Genomic DNA, 8003 nt, shown 5'->3' with positions numbered 1-8003 from the left:
ATCTCAGTAATAAGAGAATTAAATTTTCCATTCTGCTGCAGTATCACAGCCAGAATGAATAGCCAGCCTGCCTCAGCATATTCATCTACAAACAACTCTGTCCTTCTTCTTTGCTGTTCCCCTATCTTCCATAAACTTGAAGAGTCGGGTCTCACCAAGGGCTTTCTTCATGTCCCCCATGGTACACTTATCACCAGATGCAAATAATTGTTTTACACCAACCCCTTATTAAGAACAGGACCTACGGTGCAAGATGCAACAGCAGCAGTCTTGGAGATGACCATGCCTCAGCACATCCTATAACAGATTTTAACACTGAATAGCTCTTGAAATTTCTCTCAGTATTTATCTTCAGTATAATTCTCTGGACTATTCATTCTCTGCTATAGAGAATAAACTGTTCAATGGCATTCATGGGAGAAGGCAGGAGGGATGAAAACAGCATTACGATGCAGGCCTGTTCCTTTTCTGTGTGTCACGACGCTGCAGATACACCCAAAAGAAGCAGAGCCTGCGATGTTACAAAACCAGCTTCACCCACGCATCCATCATGTCTCTCCTTAATCTCCTTTTCTCACAGATTAAATACCCAGCTCTTTCCTTCATTCCTTATTCCTAGAGATTCCTAGAACTCTCACAATTCTGGTTGTCCTCTTTTGTTCCAGTTTCGCTATTTACTTTTCTGGTTAAATATGGGACTTAAAACTGGATACAGTGCTCCAGTTATAGCTTAACTAGCGCAGAATAAATGATACCACACAATATGCATATACATATGTCTGTTTCTACAGTATTAAATTTATATCATGCATTTGCACAAAAATGTTGTTTAAAGAGGCTAACAATGAAATTCAGATAAAAAGAATTTTTTAAAAAATTAAATAACATTATAAGAAATGCCAGTAGGGTGTATAAATTAAAAAAAAATCTAACAGATTAAAAACCTGTTACAGCCAAAGCTTGTCTGAATAAAAATGCCATTATCTACCAATGAAAGATCAAGAAAGATGAAATATTCTGGCTTTCTTTGGCAAAGAGTTTCAGAGCCTGGGAGCAGACACAGAAAATCTTTTTCTCATATTTCCACCAAATGTACTTCTAACAAGAATGGGACCATGAGAAAGGCCTCTTCTAAGGAACATACGTATATGTGGGAAAGCTCAAATGGAAAAATGTAGTTTTTCAAATAATCTGCTTCAAAATTCTATAGAGTTTATAGCTTAAAACCAGCATTTTAAACTTAGCTCAGAAACAAGCCAGTAGCTAGTGAAGTTGTTGTAATAATGAAATCTAATGTTCTGTACTACTATCCAGTGTCAATAGTTTGGCCATTTCAAGGATACCCCACCTGCAAAGAGCGTATCATAGAGATTCAAATGAAATATAATCAGGATGTGTGTCACAATGACCAGATGTGACATCTCTTGGAATGGGTACAGTTGGTGAATTAGCCTTATCTCTGCAAACACTCCCCCAACAATCCACAATTTGGACATCTATATTCATGCTGAATCTATGAGTAAACTCAAGCTGCAAATCTAAGTCTTCAAGGGAAATCAAATCCCATCTACCACAGGCTGAATCCTCATTCCCTGATTTGCTTTTCAATTAAACAGGAGCATGTCTGGATTAACCTTAGTTTGTATGCCCTTATCTAGTTCATTACCAGCATTGGACATAGTTCTTGAATGTGAACAGCTTCCTTGGATTTATATGGAAAAAGAGACAGTATACTGAATCTCCAAATTTGGATATCTTCTCTTGAGGGACACCACAAGCTAATCTCCATAACATTAAGCAGGAGTCCTTCAGCATAGCCTATGGAAATTGCCACTCAGAGGAATAATGAAACAACAGTATCTTCAAGTCCCATGGGAGCAAAGCGGTCATGGAAGATAACATAGCTGATTATATCAAAAGCCATAGAAAGGTGCAGCTAAGCAATATGGAGCCAGTCTCCCTATCCATGTTCCAGCATGAAACATCCACAAAGTAGTTAATATTTCGTAACTAGGCATGAAACTATAGAAGTCGATACTGATAACTGTCTAATTCAGAAAATCCTGGATCTGAAACCCCACCATCAATTCCAGCATTTTGCAAAGAACTGAATATTGGATATTGGCTGGAAATAAACCACTACAGATAGGTTTAAGTAAAATCTCACACAGTCTCTTTCCAGTATTATGATACTGCATCCTGTTGTAAAAGAGCATTCACTACTGCCTTTACAACTTGGCCAGTTCTCCCTTTTCCTCCTGGCCATTTCTGTAATTAAGGAAATACAAGAGTCAAGCACACTTTTAACAAGTTTCATCTCTCAGTGGATGCTGTCCATAGGCAATTCAAGTGACAAGGTATTCATTGTAACTGGACAAATAGTCTAAACTTAAAACAACTGGACCTATATCAATTATAGTTAGTACTGATAAAGCCAATTAAATGTAACCCAAATTGATTATAATAGGTAATTTAAAGTCAATGTTTTCTCATATAATGCAGGACTTAATCAGAGAAGTCCCATGGTGCACACTCTGGTTTCTGTAATACACAAATATGGTTAAGGTGATAAGAGGCCCAGTAAGTCTGCAATCTGAAAGCAGGAAAGGGAAAAAGGTCATGATGATGATGATATTAATCTGCTCCCTTGTATCTGACAGTTTTAAAAAAAGCTATGACCCTTTGCCTATCATAACTTTTCCACCAACAATTTTTTGACAATTATAATATTCCAACTGATTTTCACTTAACTTCACATGATTGCCATTTCGATTTCAGTGACTGCAGTAAAGCTACATAAATGTGTCAAAATTATTTCCAAACTCCAATTTTAACATATTTTCCAGGGATGGGAATATTTCCATTTTACTTACTTGGCCTGTATTCACATAAAGAATGTAAAATTCAGTCCGAGAATATATCATGGGGGCAGAATGGAGGAGAGAGATGGTAAAAAATCTCACAAAGTCTCTTTGGGAGGAAATTAATAATTGGCCCTAGAATTTTAATAATATATTTAATGAAACAGCAAGGGAGTCTTAAAAGTGACCATCAGCATTATTTCACATGTTCTTAATTGATAATATGTAGGCACAGAACCAGTTTATAGTATTTATGTGAAAAACCAAGCTTTGTAATTGTTGGCAGGCCAGAACTTTCTGACTATCAGTTTGTAAGGAAAAATTTTACAGAACCACTTGAGGTCAAAGAGTTTTTTGTTCCATTTAGATCCACCTTGTCTACTATAGCAGCATTACCAGAAGCAGGAATATCTTTTGAGTCCAAATTGGACCCTTGATAAATAGCAATGGATATTAAAGATAGTCCTCATAAAAATCAGATATAATTCTTAAAGCAATAAAGACCTCTATAAAATAAAGATTTGATACATCTTTTTTAACATAGAGAAAGTCATAGAAAGGTCATCCAACAGCCAAAGCTTCATTCCCACAAGCCTTACATACCTAAGCAGGATGACTCAAGTAACCATAAATAGCAGTGACACCCTAATCAAACCAGAAGCTCCCTCCCTCCCTCTCTCTATTTCTCACACACACACACACACACACATTTTTTTTTAAAAATTGCACTAGTTCTCAGTCATCTCTTTCTGTCCACTCATTTGGATTATTTAACCCCACAAAACAGAAAGCTTCTTTTGAAGCTGAGCTGGTTGGTTACCCTTAACTGGGGCCTGTCTAGCTAGTAGCAACACCTAATGGATTTTGACAGATGTTGAAAAGCTAACCAAGGTCAGAACTGGTTAGTACTCAGGTGAGAGTCCCCCAGGCAGTTGTAGGGTTGTAGGCTAGACTAGGAAGTCAAAAGCCTTTCCAGAATTAGTCAAATCATTTGTTTGCTTAAAAAAAACAACCTATGAGGGCATGTCTATAAAGTTACAGGAGTTGAACTTGGTTTGAAAAAACTACTTTTACCAGCTGTTGACTGGGCTTTCCTGTCTGTCCTTGTCTGTCCAATGATCTTATCTGTGTGTGCGTATGTGGCAATGTGGTTTCCATTCCTGAGAAATCTCCATGCGGGGTTGCACGTGGGCATCATCACTAACACTGTCTCTGTTCATATGTGTCACAATTTTTCAGGAAGTATTATGGCTATATGTATCATTTATAACACTTTTCCATAGATGCAGTTTTGTGTTTTTCCCTTCCCATCTTGAGCTGAGCCATATGGGATACATTTCACCAATATCGAAGCACAATTATCTCCTTCTCCCACAGTAACTGGAGTTGAGGGTTATTCTGCTCAAAGCAAATAGGTAATAGACCTGTTTCCACCTCCAAAAACTTTTCGAGGATGAATGTAAAACTTTGCACAGTGAAGACAAACATTCAGCAGGGATTAGATCAGATCTATTTTCGCCCTGACCAAAGCCATTTTCGCCATAAAAGAAAAAGAAGGGGAAAAAAAAACTACTGGGCCTGTGAAATTATAAGTTACATTGTCTGTATAAAAGGAGTGTCCTTCAGAAGAAAAACAAAGAAAATTATAAGCCTCTGCCAGCACTCCAACTTATAGTAGTTTATGTCTAGACTGATTGTAGAAGCAAGTGAGTGTCCACCTTCTTTATTACAGTATTGGAGAAACATTAATAAATGTTTAAAAAGAATGGGTTTTTTTCCCAGATTTCATCAAATGGCCAGTCATTTTAAATAACGTCTTGAAAATGCATATATGAAGGAGCGAGAGAAGAAGAAAGAAGTACTTATATTTTGGAATAGATGGTTCCTAAAAATGCACCAAATATTTTTACTAAGTACAAGTTCTTCCGTGGAATTTAGTCTGGGATGCTGTCCAGTTAAACACTTTCTTCCCCATCTGCTCCAGAGGAAACTCCCAAAAGCAGCCACTGGATTGCTTAACATGATTTTTCTTTCATCTCAAGAACTTGTCTTCACATACATGCCTTCCCAATAAAAAAGTTAAGATGACAAGTATTATTAAGTTCACAGCCAGAAGCAAAACTCTGTATGAATGATCTACTGAGGCCAGGGCAAATATATATTGCCATGGTGATGACTCCCTGCCCCCCCCCCCCAAAGCAAAAAAGACATAATTCTTAGTTCATTCAAGGGTTTCTGCTTTGCTAACAGTCATTTTATTTGTTAGGCTTCATCGCCCTCTCCTGGTCTTAGATTGTATTTTTATATCTTAAAGACAAAGCTTGTTTACCAAAGTAGAATGGATTCAAATTCAAATTATTTAATTTAACAAAATGTTCAGTGAAATATGAGTTAGCTTTTCCTAACAGTTCTGTTATAGGACTGATCTTGTGTCAAGTTCCTATAGCTAGATTCACAAAAAAGCAAAAGCCACTGCACTGGCCATAAGAGACATCTTTATCACAACAATACAGTACCTTGATAAAATAGAGTTCCAGATTGGAAGAAAGTCCTACTCACATTCAAATGAACATTCCTAGAACTCCCCTTCAGACTTTGCAGTTCAACTAAAGTAAACTGTGGCTTTGTGAGAGTGAAAGTAGACACGGGATGATAGCATAAGCACCCCATTCCTAATCCCATCCTCACTCAGAACACTCGTGAATTCAGGTAATTGCCTGAACAGGACTTACAACAGAATGAGGAAAGGCCACCCTGAAACAAGGGCTCTGATTGAAGTTCTTGACAGTATTGAAATTCCAACGTGTGTACAAGATGCCTAGGCATCTTATTATTTGGGACAGTGACTGTATTTGCAAGGAGGTGGAGACAGCAGCAACTCTGTCCTTCCATACATTTCTCCCATTAAAAGTTCATCTTTGGACAGCTTGGTCCATGGTTGTGCAAGGCCTGTGACTTCATAATACCGCTATGTACTAATTGTCCTTCTTCTGAATTTGGCCAGCTGTTCCTAATCACTTAAAGGAGATGCCTTTCTCCAGAGTCAGTCATATCGTACAAACTGAACAGAGGTTTGGTAACAGCATGTTTAAAAGGTTGTCTCTGGAGGCTCTGATAAACCTACTGTAAAAATATCCATATTCTGTTGCCCACAAATATCAGTGGTTTGTTCCACCCGTAAGGAGATTTTCTTTCTCTTTCTTTCTTTCTTTCTTTCTTTCTTTCTTTCTTTCCCTCCCAACTCCAATTGACTCTTATAAATGCCCAATTTTCTTTCTGCTTCCCAAATGAAACATTTTATGTTCATGCTCTTGTTTTAACCATATCTTTTAAAGAAACCACAATGTGCTTCAAATAAAGCAGTTCAATGTGAACTCGGTTTCCAATTGGTTACACTTAAAGAATGTCGATGATCACCCGAACCAGGCTAGATTCCTGTTTCCATTTATATATTCAGTTCCTGCCAGGTTCCTAAGAGCAGAATCGGCTGCTTCCTCCTCAGCATCACAGTAGTGTGTAATTTATTATTCATCTTCTGGTAAAAAAAAAACCCAGCCTATTAAACACCAAGGGGCAATTAGTGAGTTACAAGTCCCAAGAGTTCAGTTTTTGCTTTAAAGCACATATTTTCCTTCAAAATTCCTCCATGTAAATATTTATTCTAAATGTAATCTCAAGCAGATGGGAATTTTACTGTGGTGTAGTTGAAGTCACAGTCTGAAAGATTTGCCTTTCATACCAGCACCCTTATATAAGCTTCTTTTCAACTAGTAGTTGCATACTACATGATGCATTTTTCACAGTATCACATTATTTGCGTTGTTAAATGTAAACCTTGACATGGTGCTGTGAAAGACATCTGGACTGGTGCCTGGTTTCATTCCCACCCTGAATCCCATGGGCAGCCTTCAGGAAACAATCAATTTATCAACCCAATCTGTAAAATAGAAGTAGTGCTTGTGCAGTTGAAGCAAAGCATTAGGCTTCCTCAGACATGTTGCTTCCCACCATATATTAGTTTTTGCAGATTATCTTCTGATTTGGAAAGTAACACAAATAAATTCCTGTCACTGGATGGCTTTGACCCAGTCATGATCTCAATTCATCTTATCTGTTTCTCAACTCAAGTCAAGATGGTGGCCATGAGCATGCAGTTGAAGCTCCACCCATTTTTTTTGTGTGTCACACATGTGGTGCGCATAAAAATGAGCAGAACTTCAATCACACCATTGTAGCTGCCATCTTGACTTGTCTGACCACACCCTGCAGACGTGCAAGTCACAGGCATATTGTTGATTAAATTGGGGGAGACCTCCCTGCAAGCTACCTCCCATTCTCTGAGCAAAGTTAGAATGTGTATGCAACAATGAAATAAGTAAACAAATAAAGCAATGCCAGGGTTACCTATAATGACACAATAACCCCCCAACAAGCTTTCAACATTCATGTTAATTGCTCATATAGTGCAGGAAGGTTTTTTTATGAATCTTGCTCAGTGTCTTTGCTCCCCTTGTTTTTATTTCGTAACACAGCATCTTTAAAACCAAATTCTAGCAGGTCAGAAGCTCTGCCCATTCCTCCGTACAGTTTAAAGAAGCTATATTCCTGTTCAGGCATTTAAAACTAACCATTCAGCAGAAACGGGGATCTTCTGTCCAGCACCGTCACCTGTATTCCCAATCTGAAGTGGAATTGTAACTGTGTTGGGACAATGCAGTTACAATTCTTTACAGATCTCTCCCATTCAGTACGGTGGATTGGGGCTGGGGAGACCTGGTTCAAACCTCCACTCAGCCACGGAGCTCATCAGATGAATCCGGGCAAATTACTTTCACTTCAGCTGATCTTGCACAACTTGTTGATATTGTTAGAATAAAATTATAGAAAACTCCCTACGGACTGCATAGAACTCCTCGGCAGAAGACCAGATATACATACATACATAAATACATGTGGAAGATCATCATGTGAAGGCCAGAAATCAAAGGCTAATGTCTGCATAATTGTATGGAAATAATATGGTAAGATGACAGTGCCACTAAATTCTTAGTACTGTATGTCTATCTTTGGGGAACATTGTTTTCTGTACTTCAGATAAACTAGATAGACCAATCCATTTATAGAGCACCATATGTAAATCAG

The sequence above is a fragment of the Candoia aspera genome, chromosome 2, assembly GCF_035149785.1.
Source record: "Candoia aspera isolate rCanAsp1 chromosome 2, rCanAsp1.hap2, whole genome shotgun sequence".
Classification (NCBI taxonomy): Eukaryota; Metazoa; Chordata; class Lepidosauria; order Squamata; family Boidae; genus Candoia; species Candoia aspera.
This window is presented reverse-complemented; position numbering follows the sequence as displayed.